Source organism: Euprymna scolopes, chromosome 32 (genome assembly GCF_053919585.1).
Source record: "Euprymna scolopes isolate OS-2025 chromosome 32, ASM5391958v1, whole genome shotgun sequence".
Lineage (NCBI taxonomy): Eukaryota > Metazoa > Mollusca > Cephalopoda > Sepiida > Sepiolidae > Euprymna > Euprymna scolopes.
In genome coordinates this window covers 86,679,790-86,698,534 of record NC_136513.1, presented here as the reverse complement: position 1 = coordinate 86,698,534, position 18,745 = coordinate 86,679,790, and the positions used below count along the sequence as shown (strand labels likewise).

Below are 18,745 nucleotides of genomic sequence, written 5' to 3'. Positions count from 1 at the left end.
CTATTTCCATTCTATGGAGGCCAGGCGCGAACGTAGACCCCACAATTTTATTATACTATCCCTATTTAAGTTAAAACATACTTATCAAAGTATTATGTACATCTATATCAAAAATACTTATAAACGTTTTTTTTTTAATTTTTTAATTTTTTATTTCCATACTTTGTGGACCAGGCGCGTACGCAGCCCCCACAATTTTAATGAATCATCATTATGCCAGATCAAACATACCCATTCCTGTGTCTCGATACATCTTCTATCATTATATGTAATCAGTTTTTTAAAATAGTCAACCATCTAGGAGCCTATTCGTGACCAGACACACGCACATATACACACACAGAGACATTCAGCTTTATATTATAGATAGATAGATATTGCGATCTTGAACGGAAGACTTTTATAATTTATGATTCAAAGTAGAATGTGCTTTAAAACAAACACAAAGGTGCTAAGAAGAAGAAACAAAAACAAAAGGGGTGGGTCAACTGACCGGTTTCGTCCTCCAGAAAAAGATTTAAAAATGGGAAATAGAAAAGATGAACATTAAAAATAAAATGACGTTCCGTTCCGTTATGGGTGAAACATAACTGGGAAAGCGATTAACATAAAGCAATGTTATAGTATTTTTCTCTCAAAGAGGCTAATCACGCTTAAACCTAAGAGACATTTCCTCCATTTGTAGAGGGCGAAACCGGTCAGTTTTACTTTAAAACGCATTTTACTTTTAATCATGTACTATAAAAGTCTTCCTCCCATGATTGCAATATTTATATTCTAGAACCGCCAAAGAATCATGAAATGATTATTTTATACTAGTGAAACCTGTAGAAATTCCATCGAGGCATCTTTCATATATAATATGAATTCTGGGGAGTTTAAGCGTGAATGAAGCGATATTATTATAACCTTTTTGTTAAAAGTATTTCCCTAAATAATCTAGTTAATTTCAACAACGGAGGTGCACAATTTCCAACCACTCCTCACCTTAGTCAACATTGTTAAATACCAGTAGCAAATGAAGTTTATGTACAGGTGACTGGAAATAAAGGCCGAGATAGGCGAAGAACACATACAGCGCCTAGAATTCCCAAATAGTCACCCATCTGGTACTAACCAGGCCCAGCGTTGCTTAACTTCGGTGATCTGACGAGAACTGGTGTGTCAACGTGGTTATGCCTTATATCTAAGTATATCTAGTTAATGTAGTGCCAGAATATATATTATTACGGTTTATTTCCAATATCCTTATAGGAGTGTCTGACATATTTCCATTGTGTAGACGCCCGGCGTCAACAGAAGCACTATGATACCACTATAACATTCTTAGACAGAACAGATACTACCCTAGAATTCTAGTCAAAAGACCATGAAGGTATATTTAAGTTTCATGTACAGCTTAATCTGATTTTTTAACACACGTCTTTGGTGATCGGGAGAGCCTATTTATTAAAAAGCAGGATAGAAGTTGATAACAAATTACGAACAATAAATTAGCGTATCTATATGCTAATTTGATGTTTGTTATCACCTTCTATTCTTCTTTTTAATAAATACGATCTCTTGATCGAAAAAATGGTAACCTTGAAATTGTGACACACATACCTACGTTAAGGGTAATACGTTATTAATATATAGATTTTCAATGTCAGCTTTCTGTACGTGCTGTATAACTGCAGACGGTCGTAGAATGCGCAAACTATACTATAGCACCGTGATTGATGATAAAATAAACAAAACTTAACTCACCTCTGCGTGTTTTCTTAGCATTCCTATTACTAAAGTATATATTTTATACAATCTTTTTAATGTTACTGTGGTTTCTTCAGCGTGTCTAAGAGCAATTAGTAAGAATAGATACAGATAACCATATATGCTATTTTTTAATAATTGCCGTTTTAATCCGGACTATTAGTTTGCACGCCTTTGGACAAGTTTATTAGTAATAAATAGGGATATGACAACAGCATATTCTTTCTATTGTTTTGACTCTCGAGTGTGTATCTCTTGATATCTTATATGCTTTTATATAAAGTGGTGTGGTTCTCCGTTGATTAACTGAGTCTAACTCTGTTCGATACACACTCGAGACTCAAAACAAAGAAAAGAATATGCTGTTGTCCTAGCCCTAGTAATAAATGGCTGAAAATCTATACGCAAATTCCATGAAGAAATCTTCTTTCTTAGAATTTCCCGCCTGTAGCACTCTGTTCTCCTGAACTGCTTTTTAGCTGACTATGACAATATCGTCTTTAAGCTGAATATAAAAAAGTTCTTGTTTGGCTGCCCTTCTAAATAATCAAATTGTACCCATTTTTACCCACTAACTATCACAGGGTTGTTGTTTAAGTGACCAGCATACACTGATAAACCTTATCCTCGAGTAACCTTCAGGCTTTGATAAGTAATGTTTTCCTTGAAAACAAAAACCTAACGTATTATTACTCTAAAAACGCTCGAGGAATCCAGCACCAAATTTATAGAATTTTCACATTTCTCGTTGGGAAATAGAATCTAATAATCTTTATTACTATATAAAGTGATTTCTTGTTTTCTGTTTATTTGTTTGTTCATTTTGTGTTTTTTTTTTGTTATTATGTTTTGTTTGTTTTTGTTTGTTTGTTTGTTTTTTGCATGTGTACGACGGTGTGTATTTTTTTATTTTATTATATTTTTTTTACAGCCGCAATAAATGCCGCGAAATGCTTTTATGGAAACGGGAAATCTTGTGAAGAGATATAATTGTATTTTGTTGCTAGATTTGTCGTTCCAGTAAAGAGAGGGGGTGATAGGTTGTTGGATGGTCAGATTGTGGTTTTTTGTGTTACTCGGATTAGAACAAGATACGAGGAAAGATAACGATAAATAAATGTATTTTTATAGACAAAAAGAGAGAGACAGACAGATAGACAGAGAGGGAGAGAGAGAGAGAAGATGGAGAAAAAGAAAATAGGAAAAAGGGAAGGATAAAGGAGACAAAGGGAGAATGAATAAGAAAATAAAGAAAAAAATAATAAAACATCAAAGATGAAAAATAAGGATATGATACAGAAATAAAAAAAAAATTAAAAGATAATTAAAAAAGAAAGAAAATAAAGACATGGAAAGGGTAAAAGAAGGAAGAAGTAAACAAAATAAATGAAAAACGAAAATAAGAATTGTAACAAATACAGAGAAGATACTGCCAAGTCTGCTGCAATGAAGATGGACTTCGTCTACCGGGCTAGAACCCTTCTATTAGTATCTTTTATTTCTATAGATACACTATTCGTTCAGGCTTAGATCATTTTTGCCCTATCTGAGTTGATACGCCAACCATTACTTTCTTCTTATTGTAAAACGCTCAAAGAAGCTCGACAATATAACAGCAGGCTATACCCTCTGCCCCATCGCCACAATGTAAGATCCCTGTTTATTATATGTCAATTATAATTTATATATTTTGGAGTCAAATTCAATCCTCAGTAAACACCCGAGCGTTGTCTTTCAGCGGTTGTATTTTGAAATGCCGAAACAGTTCGTTGGCTACGCGGGATTTATGCCAGGACGTGCGTTAATAGAAGCGTGCGTTAATAGAAGCGTTGATTTAATTTGAATAAAATAAAATACGTATCAGGTATTCAATTTTAAACAAGTAAAATAATTGTTTATTTTCGTAATATTGTGTTGTAATTTGGCTTTCAAACGTCTCTGATAAGTATTTTATTCAAATTAAATCAATGCTTCTATAACCGAACTCACACTCCTGATATATATATATATATATATATATATATATATATATATATATAATAAAATAAATTCACATGTCATGCCATTTTTACAAAAGTGGAATCGCCCAATCGTCGAAAACAAAATTCAAGCAAGATAGGATGCCGGACAGCTCACAGAATTGTATAATGATTTAACGGATCGCCAGGCGTTGCCTTGTCATAAAAGTCGCATGAATATTATATTTGTATTCATATTGAAAATAAGACATGTGCATGCGAGTATTGTGTTTTTTAATAAGCAGTTCACTTTTAGTAAGTAGAAAAAAGAAAGAAAATACTCAGGCTGAAATTGAAGCCAAAGCGCAAAAACAGTAAATTAAGTACGATAACCATTAGGCCGGTTTAACACAATCTTTAAACTGCCATGTGAACAATTCAGGAGTACGATTTTGTGGAACAGTTAGTAAGCAGATAAAAATCCGACAACCCACGCGTACTGTTACAAGAAAAAGGGTCCCCTTTTCTTTTAAGTAAGAACTTTAGATAAGTGTAAAATGAAATTAGGATAGACTCGAACCTTGTAAGCAAGGTTCAGAAATATATTCAGAAAAGAATTTCGCATTCTTCAATTTCATATAAAATAGTTTAGATATGTTTGTTTGTAAAAGGAATTTAATTGTTCAATTCTTTTTATGAAAACTGAATTAAAATGAGAGGTCAGTTAGAGAATAATGAACCATGCAATTCAGAATTATATTGAAAATAGGTTGCGTTGAAAAATAGGTTACTGAGAATTCTTTGTTTGCAGAAATGGTTTGGGAACATGTGCCGAACCACGTATGTTTAGGCCACGTGAGTCGATCCCGTTTTGAAGCTATACATGACGTCATAGCAGTAAGTGAATTTCTCAATATAAGAGCTAGTCAGTCGAAGATCAGGGCAGTCAGGCAGTCGAGTCCGGATCGAAGTCAGCAGAGTCAGCTGGACAGAGCTGACATGAGGAGGGCCCCCCTTAGAGGCGAACGGGTAGAACATTAAACATGTAAAAACGACTTTGAATTCCTTGACGTCATCATCCTTCGACTGATCGATCTGATAATAGAGAAATAAACATCATTTTTTCGTAAAACTGTGTCGTGTCGTCTTTCTAGAGCAAAAGGTAATGTGAAACATCGTTAATATGAACTTGTCTCCCTCCTCGCCATCATATATATGTACCCGTCATCTTAAATATGACCCCATCCCTATGCAACAGTACCAACTTTTAAAAAATTTTTACCGCTTAGGAGATTTTTTCCGAATGAACCCATTTTATATGTCTGAATAACCTACATACAAAATTATAAGTCTGTAAATCAAAAATTCGTTGAGTATATAGGTTAAGAAGTGTCATCACACACATATTCTCACTTTTATAGAATGTAAGATATGATAGATATACTAGTACGCCGCCCGGTGTTGTCCGATCGTAAATTACGCATAAATCTATATAATTATAAAACGCAAATGACCTTGTAACGAGTGTTGTAACCCAACATCCAGTTTATGACTTCCGGTTGCGCTTGCGTACATAAACATAAACCCATAACAGCGTAAACAAATGACCACAAATCGCTGGACCGATTTTGTTCGAACAAACGGACTATCTTAGAAAAGCGAATATCTTAAATTTATTGAATAAAAAATTTCAAGATATGGGAAGCAAATACAAAACGTGATTGAAAATAATACGTATAATCATCGATATATTTCATATATACGATATATATTATATCAAATAATCAACGCTACAATAAAACATATTGTTTTACTGTGTACGTTTTCAGCGTCCCATTTTTTCGCGTTTAAATTATCCAAATAAACAATTGTTAATACTTTCTGCTTTCTTTACATCGTTCATTTCCGTATTACGTTTAAGTTATTTCAACGCAATTTTCTTACAAATAAATATACTTTAACCCGTTGACAACCATAGGAGCCTTTTGCAACGGCGATTTACCCATGGCCTTCCTTTTTTTTAATTTATTCCCCATTTTTTAATACACCTTCCTTAAAAAACATTCTTTTTACCCGGGGGCGATAGATTACGCAAATGTGAGTGCCAATAGTTCTATTCTCCAGCGTTCCACCTTCTCGTTTTTTATTTTGCTTGAATGTTTTACATCGTTTATTTCCGTATTACGTTTAAGTTGTTTCAACGTAATTTTCTTACAAATAAATCTACTTTAACCCGTTGACAACCATAAGAGCATTTTACAACGGCAATGTACCCACCGCCTTCCTTTTTTTTATTTTCCATTTTTTAATTCACCTTTCTTAAAACCATTCATACATTTTCTTTTACACTACAAACATAAATAACCTCGAAAATATGTTATTTTTAATTGCGTTACAAATAAATAATCAACGCGACAATAAAACGTATTTTTCAGCGTCCCAATTGTTTTTTTTCGCGTTTAAATTAAAAGATATATCAAAATTTTAATTTAACTTTAAGCATTATAATATTTGTTCAGTGCATATTTACCTATAAGTATAGCAAACCACTTATAATTCAATGGTTATAAGTTTTTTTTTTTCAAAACTAAACAATTATAAACAGAACGACTCATAGAAATCTATCTATATTCTTTTTTCATTTCAATATACTTTCATAGAAATATTTCTGTTATGTCACAAAAACTATTTTCTTTACGTCACAAGTGTCACGCTCATGCATTAATTTCATAGCTAATATAACGTACTGACCCAACGGGTCACGGGTGGTCTAGTATTATATATTAATTAATACATAAACTGAGACATGTACACCAGAGTACTATGGTTTGTTTCTAAACCGTTCACTTTTTGCAACTAAAATAAATATTCGAGCTGAGATCGAAACCGAAATCTAAATAGAGTGAGTTTAGTGCGATAACCATTAGACCAACTTGAGACGATCTTCAAAATGCGTTTTCAAAATTTCTTATTCCTAACATAAAAAAAGCTGTTATGTTTCACGGCCGCGCATGCGCATTTGTGAAACAGTTTACAAATAGATAAAAAAATCTATAGGCTCCCAAGTACCAATATTTCAATTGTTCTTCTTTAGAAACCTCTTTTTTCGGATGAAACCGATTAAAAATGTCTGAATACACTATACACCACATTTTAAGTTTGTAGATTAAAAAGTTGTTGAGTACATATGTTGAGAAGAGTCCTCGTGCACAGACACATCCTCACTTTTATAAATAGATAGATAGATAGATAAAATATTTCTTTTGTGAATGTATGCCTCCCAACCATTGTTTTTGTTTATCGTAAAACAAGTTTATCTTTTTCGCAAATTTAATTAAAAACCAAAACACCCTTTTCACTGAAAATATATTTCTAAAATCAACTCATTCCCAAAATATCTCGCCGAAATTAAAACCAAGTGACCTCCCCAACTAAAAGGGATCTTCAAAATTGGTGACTTCCTAAAACTTTAAATAATGCTTTAAGACAGCATCATTATTTAAGCGAATCTCAGTATTAATGCAACTTACTCGCTGAACCAGCCTTGGAAAGGCAGATTTTTACCGCGCAATTCTCATGTGAGATCATCCTTTCTGTGTGTCTGAATGGTCATTGAATGAAACGCACCCTTTTTCTCTGAATGCATTTTCAGAAATCTGATCCGATTTGATTAAAAATTATTTCAGTGGTTTATAGATGGCGGCTTTATAACCGGAGCTTTTTGAATGCATTTATTTCCAATTTCCACAGGGACATCATGGTACACCGGTTACGGTCGCGGTGAGTGTCTTTTTCACTAATATTCTTGGGAAATGTATGGATCAATATTTTACGGCTATATAAAGACCAAATCTATTTATTAGCACGATGAAATTAAAAAATAAAAAGAATGACAGCGTTAAATAACCGGTTTGGAACCTCAATCAACAGAGAACAATTTTGGTTTAGGAATATGATTAAAAATAGTATGATATCTTGAGAATATAGCAAGGAGAGAAAAAAAAACAAGTAAAAGAATCAAATAAAAACTACAGTAAGTCATAAAAAATTATATTTTTGTTTAATCTCTAGGTGAGAGGATGAATGCGACTTGCTCAGAATGAAGAATAAGTCGACAGTTAACTTAGAAGCAGCAATAAGTATTTATAAAATTCTCACCAATAGACGAACCATTCACCTAGCATCAATATACTGCAAATACACATTTATGGTGCGGTATACACGATGGGATTCATCCCCCTCACCCCCCCCCCCAAATCACATAAGATCAGTATAATTTGGACCTTAAAACATCGTGCCCACATGATTTGTTTGAAATAAAAAATTGGATGAGGAATTTAACAAGATTACAGATGCACTCTCCAAGAATGAGTTAGGGTTAGGGTTAGGGTTAGGGTGATTAAGTTAGCCAAGCAAAGGAAAATAACGGAGTTTTCTGAAATTAAAGTTCAAACGGTGACTAAATGTTCAATATATATTTGTTTACTGGTTGGGGACAATAAGTGAGAAATTTGCCAAACAAAATCAACGCAATGGTCCAAAACTGTTATTTTTCTTCAGATGTGCGTGTCGTGTTCACTACAAAATAACTTAATGGCATCCTCTGGGAAAGATATTCTACCCCTACCCCTATCATAATAATAATACAATATACAATTTTAAGTATACTTGCAGTGCCAGTTACGTGGGTCGAAGTGAGAGAGAGAGAGAGAGAGGGGGGGGAATAGTATTCCGACGATAATTAGTTCTTTTATAGCTAAATCCGAAAATAAGAGCTATTATTTATATTTTGTTTACATAAATTTTTAAATGAAACAAGTCATTGGTACCGTCAGTTTAAAACCAGATAATTAGACCCGTTTTAGACACCCATATCAAGCTCTCTTCAGCCAATACTTTAACTTCTAGAAAACGAGATGAATATTGGCTGAAGAGACCTTCAGAGGTATCTAAAACGACCCTAATTATCGGGTTTGAAACCGACGGTGCCAATGACTTATCTTATCCAAAACTTTCTGTAAACAATATATATATATATATGTGTGTGTGTGTGTGTGTGTGTGTGCGTGTGTGTGTGTGTGTGTGTGTGTGTGTGTGTGTGTGTGTGTGTGTGTGTGTGTGTGTGTGTGTGTGTGTGTGTACGCTCTTGCACAAGGAATTGTATGTTAGCTTGCTGCTGTTAATGTGTTTCTTTTTATATATACATTTTTAGTTTCGGATATCATTCATTTATTGTACAAATGGAACAAATACGACAGACAGATAAAAAAAAAACGCTACTAATACTGACGTGATTAGCGTATTAGAAACGACATCTTTCTACACAGGAATTGCAAATCAGCAGTATTTTCACATCAAAACATTAAACGAGAATATACATAATCCGTGGACTTTTCTCTTCTTATTATTCGCCCGGATTTGTTTATGCAGGTGACTGACCCGTCGTTTTGTTTCTTCTACGTCGTGAGTTTGATCATCATGAGTGATGTAGAAATTCGATACATTTTTTTTCAAAATATGCACCAAAGACGAACGTTTTTAGGTGGAGATGAGACTAGTCAGGTGCAATTCCACTGCTCTATCCGGGTTTTTTCTTTTAAAGTGAAAATCAAAAATTGACTCGTTAGCGAAATCTATAATATAAATCTCACCTGTCTGTTTAAATCTATGTATGTATGTATGTATGTATGTATGTATGTGCGACTAAACTGGTTCCCCCACCAGACTTGTTTGGTGAGGAGGGTGGCTAGTCTCTCTTAAGGATTAAAAACAAAACCTTCCAAAAGGCGAATTTTTTTTTTGGGTCAACGGCCAACTAGCACTGTGTATATTTGTGTATGTGTATATGTATATTGGGGTAGAGAGGACTAACGTAAGCCGTGGTGAAGGCAACCTTTTTAGGAGAAGGAAATCTCTGATTTAAAAAAAACATAAAGCGGAGACCAGTACTCGCATTATGCTGGTCTGCAGTTTAATTTGTTGCTGGCTATCTTGCTCTTGCTTGTTGCTGGATCTCAACATTTTGAACCGAGCGAGAGACTTAGCTGTCGTACAGAGCTAAGACTCTGTAACATCATCTTTGTATAGATACTCCCTCAGGCATTTGGGCTCATGGATTTTAAATGTCTGAGGGAGTGGCACTCGTCTGACAAGACGTTGCAATCATCATGTATGTATGTATGTAGGTAGGTATGTATGTATGTGTGTATGTATGTATGTATGTTTCGCAAAAAATTTCGACAGAGGCAATGGATTATCGCGTTATCAGTAGCATTTTGAAGCTCGACCCTTCGGACGACAAATTTAAAAAAATTGGCCAAAAACATTAATTCCTTCACCCTCAACTGGGCATTTTCTACAGGGAGAGGTACCTTTTTTCGCGGATATTTTCAAAAGTCATCCGCTCTTTCCGATTGTCTAACCTTAATTTAAACCTACGTCACCCCCTGTTTGGCGATGGCCGCGACAGCAAAGACGACACTTTTTTTTTCACGTTCTTTCCTCATTCGCGGTACAGGTTCGAGCCTGCCTGCCTACTACCACTTTTTTTCTCAACACACACCACCAAACATCGGGAAACGCCAGACACCCAAGCTAGTATAAAATAAGAGAAGATAGTGTAGTATCTGTTTATTTTATTATTACTTACTTCGTCAGTCTATAAATATTGATGACACGATTTATTAAGATATCGAAACCCTTAAAAATATAATTCAAACAGAAAATTCATTTTTATTGTTTTTTTTTTTTTACTTTAAGCGAAAAACGTTTTTATTTTCGAATATGTTTATTTAAAGTTTTTCAGTAAAAATATTGTGATCACTTACTCAGGTCGCATATATTTGCTAGGCTGATGGTATTATAGCTAAACTTATTCTTTAACACACTCTAACTTCAAACAACCTAATACAACGAACGAAAGCTACACCGCAAAAAGGGAAGGTAATTCCTGGGAGCACCGTTTTGCAATAATCATCCGGCATGGCAAGCTAATCTACATATCTAGAAAAATGTGAATGTGTGGTGTGAGGGCACTTCTCAACCTATATACTCAACGAATGTTTGATCTGCAGACTTGAAATATATAGAATATTCAGACATGTGGAAAACTTTTTAATCTATTTTCATCGGGGAAAAAGGGGCTGCTAAGGGGTTTAAAATGGAAAAATCTGTACGTAGGAGGTCACCGAAGTTTTCTTCATCTTCAACTTTCACGACTGCGCAGGTTCCTAATGTTAAGTATAAGTTGGTTTCAACACGTCTCTTAACGTCATGCCAAGCGGTTATAATCGTTATCGCACTTGACTAATTATCTTTGGTTGAGGTTTTGATCTCAGCTCGCGTACTTATTTTTACTTACAATAACTGTATTGTTCAGAAAAAAAAACAATACTTGCATGCAGTTTCTGTCCGTTTTTGTTTGTTTTTTTTTTCTTTCGTTTATTTATTTTTTTAATTCAACGTAACGTTTAATATCTACGGTATTTCTGCTTATAATAAATAAAAAGTCTGCATTAATGGCAATATAATATTTATGCGTAGTTTACGACCGGTAAACGCAGTAATTGTCTGCATTTTTGAGATGAGGTGTTTTAATTTATTGAGATTGCCCGACTGACTTCCTCATCTTGGTTGTTATAGTCACAACGTTTCGGCCGTTTTGCCCTCCGGCCTTCATCAGGTGTTTTTTTTTATCGAACTGGGGAACTGTTTGTTAGGAGTCTCGAACCTAACCCTTTATTATTATTACGGGGGTACCGTGTTCGGACTCCAGCTAGGCTCTGGGACATAGTTGCTGATTCTCTGTTTTTGAATGTTATTTTTCACTGCCTAGTGACTGTCCTAGTGACATATGGCCGAGTGGTCCTAGACGTTGTATCGAAGTTTACAGTTACTCAAAGGTGCTGAGTTCAATCCTTAACGAAGGCAGTGAAATGTAACATGCAAAAACAGAGAATAAGCAACTATGTCCCAGAGACTAGCTGGAGTCCGAGCACGGTACCCCCGTAATAATAATAAAGGGTTGGGTTCGAGACTCCTAACAAACGGTTCCCCAAAATGGTAAACGCAGGATGTTTATTCTAGTAATGCCATAAATTAGGTTGTATTGTAGGCACGGCCCAAACGAAAAGAAGGAATACTTTTTTTTTACGGAGTCTCTCTTTAAAAATCTACAAAAATCAAGTAATTATCCAATCAATACGAATTTTTCACCGATTATTAAATGAATAATGAACTTAATACGAGCGTACGTGTTTTTCATTATACATATATATATATATATATATATATATATATATATATATATTGCTTACAATCCCCCTTCTTTATTGGTGGTTACAAATATGCTTAAAATAATCAGCCGAAACTGAACAAAATATATTGTATTTTGGGGTTGGGGTTATTATAAATAAATAAAAAGAAAATAACAACTGCGCACGTATCTTATTTTGATCTTATTTTGATGTTGAAAATCCGAATTTTGAATGTGTTTTAGTTTTCATCCATTATGTTTTCGAGTGTGAAATTCGTTGAATATGTTAATAATAATAATTATTATCATTCAGCTTAGCAAAAATATATTTTATCATTACTTTTTACGAAAAACACTACTTTTTAATCTTGGAAAAATTAATTAATAATTTTCTTTTAGTGAGCCGCATATTGCTAATATATCATTAACTAGGAAATACTTTGGAGAATCGATACCAAAAGAGAAAACATCGCTAAATAACTGCGCATTTTTCTAAAAATACGATAATTCCTCTGGACAATTTTTCATGACGTTATATTTCCTTAGCTATGGTAGACAATAAAGGCCTAAAAACAGTTATCCGCATTTACTAACAGTTGTTAGCTCCCCTTTTTCTTTTTGCTGTGACTTGCGCTTGACTTAGATTAAAGTGTGGGGGACTTTCGTATGTACCACACTCTCTCGTCCAAAAACACTTGGTATTGATGGTAAACCAGGGTCAAGACGATCAAGCGTGATACTAGATGCAAGAATTGTCTCCGACACATACGGTGTCTAGCATTCCCCAAATGGTCACCCGTTTGGTACTGGTCAGCATAATTGTTGCTTAACTTAGGGAGGTTATCTAGGTAACAAGTATCTACCGCTTATGATGAAAAAAATTAAATCCTCATAAAGTTGATTCATGACTTAATCGTCAAAACAAAGTTTAATAATATATGACTAAATAACTTCGTTTATTTATGTAAATGCTATCGTAGTTTCATCGAAACTATCATCAAATTTGAGATTTTTTAATTTCGTCAAACAAAATCTTTAGACTAGGATAAAAGATGGAATTATTTGAAATTCAGTACTTATGATATTTTTGCATATTCTTATAGAAAATCACCTTAAATCTTATTTAGATAAAAGAAATTAATCGATTTAAAAGCATTTAAAAAATATACATATAATCCGTTATCATTCAAGACAAAAATGGCGGCGAATAGTGTTTTTTTAGTAAAATTTAAAATTTAAAATTTAAATTCTAATAAAAATAATAGAAAAAGTTTTATATTATTTTTCTTTTCATATGATAAAATTCAGGATTTTATAATCTGGAAAAAAAGTTGCTCATGAATAATGGATTTTAATAGATTTTAATTATCTTTTAAAATTTAAAATTTAAAAAAAACAACAACTTGGTGTTTCTATGATTATCTTAGTCGTGGCTATTGTATTGCTTTTAAAAAATTATGGGTTTGTTGTCAAAAAACAAATATATAACAAATAAATGTTATCAAAGGCAAGATAATTTACTTTTCTACCTAACTGGATATGTTTTCAGTGTTTTTATTTAATGTAACATGTTTATTCAGCTCGAAAACATACTGTGTTTACCGATGTATTGGAACATTCAAAATGACGCCCGACTCTCTCTTTAACACGGTAAGTTTGTGAAAAGGTGCTATGAATATAAAACTAGACAAAATACTGTTAGAAACTCGCTCAATATATATATTACCGTGACATAGGTTAACATATATTCAGTGGTTTTTAATAGGAGCTTGTCTAGTTTATTATTTATAACACCTTTTCCCGAACTTACCGTGTTAAAGAGAGAGTCAGGCGCCATTTTGAATTTTCCAAATTTTTCGAATCTATGTGTACAGTAATACAAACCCAAAATTAATTTTACACGACTTAAAAACTGTAACTAGTAATGCTTGGGAGTGCGCTCTTATGACAAATGAACCGCTATTACACTGGCCAGCCCTATTCAAAATATTCCGATTAAATCAACTTTTTGCCATTTATTTAAAGATTCATAGCAATAAAAAAAACGTAATTTTTATGGTTTCTTTGGATGAGATGAAAATATCGTCTCTCTTCTTGATATCCAAGGAAATCAAACGTTTTCCTAATGACGAAAGTATTCATGAAAATAGCATGCAGAAAATGGGTTTAAGACGCTATTCTTGTTATAATAATATATCAAGTTGCAAGAAAGTTCTTGCGGCTTTTAAGTTTTAATTCAGTCAAAAACTTATTGATCAAGCTTAACACCATCAGAATCAACACACATTTGCTAACGCTAAACAAGTGTATCTTTGCTAATAACCTATAAATCTTGCGTTCTACTGACGAAAAAGTCGCTAGAAACGTTTTTCATATCGCTTACGTTTTTGAAGCATATATCATGCAGAAAGTTGTCGAGATGCGTGAAAAGGTAATAGTCGGTAGATGAGAATTCCGGAGAATATGGCGGATGAGGCATTGTTTCGTAGCCCAACTCGTTCAACGTCTGCAGGGATGGTTTAGTAACGTGCGGCTGGGCATTGACGTGGAGGCGAATTGAGCATTTTTGTTGACTACTGCTGGGTATTGTTGTCGAGGTTTTGATGCATTTTATTCATTCGTTGACAGTATTTTTCCGGCGTAAAAGTTTCACCTGCATTAAAAAAAATGTAATAGATGAGACTGGTTACAGACAATCAAACTTACTTTTTTATGAAACCCTGGTCTTGTGAAGTGCCAAAGAGGTTCGTTGGCGTCTAACAATTGAGTTCAGCGTCGCCGGTTGTCGTAAAGAACCTACTTTTAATCGCAAGTTAAAAAAAACGGCCGAGAAACTGGTTGTTCTTCTTGCGTAAATGAAGGAAAGATGAAATTTCATAACGGCGTTTCTTTTTGGTTCTTTTTCAGTTCGTGAGACACCCATTTATCTCTGTTTTTTTTTGTTTTTCCAATCTCTATCAAATACGTTACGTCTAATTCAGAAGCATTTATGTTTATTATTATTATTATTATTATTATTATTATTATTATTATTATTATTTGTATTATTATTTTTATTATTATTATTGTTATTATTATTATTATTATTTTATTATTAATATTATTATTGTTATTAATATCATTATTTTTATTATTATTATTATTTTTATTATTATCATTATTTTTATTATTATTATTATTATTATTATTATTTTTATTATTATTATTATTTTTATTATTATTATTATTATCATTATTTTTCTTAATATTATTATTTTTATTATTATTGTTATTATTATTATTTTTATTATTATTGTTATTATTGTTATTATTATTTTTATTTTTTATTATTATTATTATTATTTTTATTATTATTATCTGTTTTGGTTAAATTTATTATTATCACAAGTAAAATAAAAAATATACCTATATATCTATCTATACTCCCATAAATTTATTTTATTTTTGTGTATTGATATTCATATTAAAAACCTTTTTTTTCTATTTATCAAAAAAGAAAATGCAACTTTGTTATATATGGGTCATGGAATTGCATTCATCTGCAAAAGATCTAGCTAATCTGCATATTCTTTTAAACATTCATCTTAATTAATTCTCTACTAGTTTATTTTTCAGTTTTCTCACGGAACTAAAAACGAATATCGCATTTAAAATTTCCGCAAATATGTATTTTTTAGGGAATTAAGCAATGTAATAAATTTGCTATAGGTTTTTTTCTTACGGACAAGCGCTACCTATCTTTGGAAATACCCTGAAAATACGTATATTCGGAAAATTTAAATGCGATATTCGTTTTTAGCACACTCAAAAGCCAATAGAAAATAATCTTTTTAAGGAAGGTTTTGTGTTGGTCTACCAGCTATCAATAAACACCATCCTTAAAACATAACAGAACCCCTCAAAACCTGGACATAATGTGGGTGCTCATATTTTAAGATTCAAATATTAATAACTACATTTTATTTCAGTATTTAATTTATGTATTTCTGTTGTATTAAATGCTAGCTTTAATTTTTTTTTTTTTTTTCTCGTCCATAAATGTTTATCTACCAAGTTGATCTTAAATATTGTATAATCAATCCATTATATTATCATTTTCAGTCCCCCACCCCTAATTTCTGGCTCCCATCTTATCTCGCAATTATATCATAAGTTGCTTAAAACGTGATTAGTTAAAGTTCAGAATAAAATCACGCTTTCTCTTAACGGTTAATTTAAAAAAAAAATCTTCTGAACGCTATTAAAAGTTAAATTCTTCACTAGTTTGGAGACGGAATGCGTTGTTGTGATAAGTGATTTTCTCTATTAATTCGCACTTTTTATTTTAAGATTCAAATATTAATAACTACATTTTATTTCAGTATTTAATTTATGTATTTCTGTTGTATTAAATGCTAGCTTTAATTTTTTTTTTTTTTCTCGTCCATAAATGTTTATCTACCAAGTTGATCTTAAATATTGTATAATCAATCCATTATATTATCATTTTCAGTCCCCCACCCCTAATTTCTGGCTCCCATCTTATCTCGCAATTATATCATAAGTTGCTTAAAACGTGATTAGTTAAAGTTCAGAATAAAATCACGCTTTCTCTTAACGGTTAATTTAAAAAAAAAATCTTCTGAACGCTATTAAAAGTTAAATTCTTCACTAGTTTGGAGACGGAATGCGTTGTTGTGATAAGTGATTTTCTCTATTAATTCGCACTTTTTATTTTAAGATTCAAATATTAATAACTACATTTTATTTCAGTATTTAATTTATGTATTTCTGTTGTATTAAATGCTAGCTTTAATTTTTTTTTTTTTTTTTTTTTTCTCGTCCATAAATGTTTATTTATCTACCGAGTTGATTGCAAAAATAGATTATCTAATTGTACTCATTTTTAGTTCGTGGGAGGGGAATCTATCACTATACTTTCCCTTAAACAGGTCCGTTGGACTTTTATTAAGTACAATACTTAATAGTTATTTTTTTATTTTTATTTATTTTTTTTTTTTTTTTTTTTTATTTATTTATTTTTTTTTTTTTAATGGAGAGTAGAAAACGCATTGTGGATGCGTTATCGGCAGCTCCTGTTACTCTCGCTTCTTCTTATTTGTCCCTCAGTCCTCATTTTTAAATGAGTGATTTTTCTGACAAAGGGAGAAGAAAAAGCTGTTTTCTAGGTTGGCAGTATTTTTGCGCGAACAGTTGGCAGAGTTGGTGGAAATTTTCTGTTTCTATGTCTATCCTTGTAGCCATGTCACTAGTAAGGGTGCTGGAGGTAAACGTTTTGTCTGGGCTGACGTTATCCGCCTGATAGTCAGGGACCCGAACCTTGGATTAACCACTAAGGAGGCTGTCCTATCAGCAGGTGCAAAGTACTGGGGCTGCTGTATTGCCATTTGGTGAATGGAATCTGGACCATGCAGTAGCTTCTGGTGGGGCCTCTCGATGCCATACTAGTGGGTAATTGTTACGGCTTTACCTTATCATGTGGTACAAAAAAAAAAAAAAAATTCTTCGTTTCTTTTTCTCTCTTAGTTTCCCCTCTCTGTCCTGCTCTAAGTAAATCTGTCGACCTAGTCCACAAATTCCAAAATTTCATCATGACAAGTTTCAAGAAAAAATACACGATTAAACCCGGTTCTCCAACTTCCAACGTAGACCCCTACTACCATGTCTCCTTCTCCAACATCAGGGGTCTACGTTCTAACCTTCCAGAGGTTGAGACCCAATTACAGGAGACTAAACCAGACCTTTTATTTTTAAGTGAAACTGGCATTGGACAGGCTATTTCCCTTGATGAGTTTGCAATTACAGGATACTCTAACTTAACTTCTAAATCTGACCCCCAAGATCGCCATGGGCATGGAATATGTGCCTATATTAAAGATAGCTTTCCATGTGGGAGGGACATCTCCAGGGAAGATCCTAACTTACCTTATATGTGCTTCCGGGTTGCTTTAGCTCACACTACTGTATTTATATTTACTCTCTATCGCCCCCACAACAGCGGAGTTACTATCTTTCAAAGCATATCTGAGAAAATTGACCAAGTCCTTTCTACTTATCCTTCAGCTAACATTCACGTATGTGGAGACTTCAATGTTCACAACGTCGAATGGTTGACCCACTCAAACAAGACCGATGATGAGGGGAGGTTCTGTCATGATTTCTCCATTGCCTATGACCTCACTCAGATTGTTCAGGAACCTACCCGTGTGCCCGATAATGACGGCCAGTATGCGAGCCTACTAGACCTTTTTCTCACAACTTGCCCTGAACTATGTTCAGTTTCTGTTCTGTCGCCTCTTGGATCTTCCGACCACTCTGTTGTATCAATTAAGATAAAAATGAAATGTAATAAGTCCCCAGACGTACCTCTTCATCGTACAGTATATCGATACACTAAGGCTGACTGGGATAGCTTCCGTACATTTATATCTGATCTACCTCTGCATTCCATGTTTAAAAAGGATGTGTCCTCTATAGTATTAGACCTAACTGAATGGTTAATTGTAGGTATTGACCATTTCATACCCTCTAAAAAGTTTCAGCAAAAACCTAACAGCCAGCCATGGTTCTCTCCAGAATGTGCTGCTGCCATTGCGCACAGAAATCACTTTTTCCACTGCTTCAAACGTAATAGATGTATGGAAACTAAAGCCGTTTTCAGGACTGCCAGCAACCATTGTAAGAAAGTAATAAGGAACGCAAGAGAGTTGTATGCTCAATCTGTTAAGTCCAAAGTAGCTGAGCAGCGGCTTGGTTCCCACCAGTTTTGGCAAATAGCAAA

The 18,745-nt window shown here is 33.3% G+C and overlaps 1 pseudogene; it reads right to left on the bottom strand.

Annotated features, from left to right (window-relative positions):
* Positions 1-1,069: 1,069 nt before the first annotated feature.
* Positions 1,070-1,186, bottom strand: LOC145256725 (5S ribosomal RNA; annotated as a pseudogene).
* Positions 1,187-18,745: the final 17,559 nt, after the last annotated feature.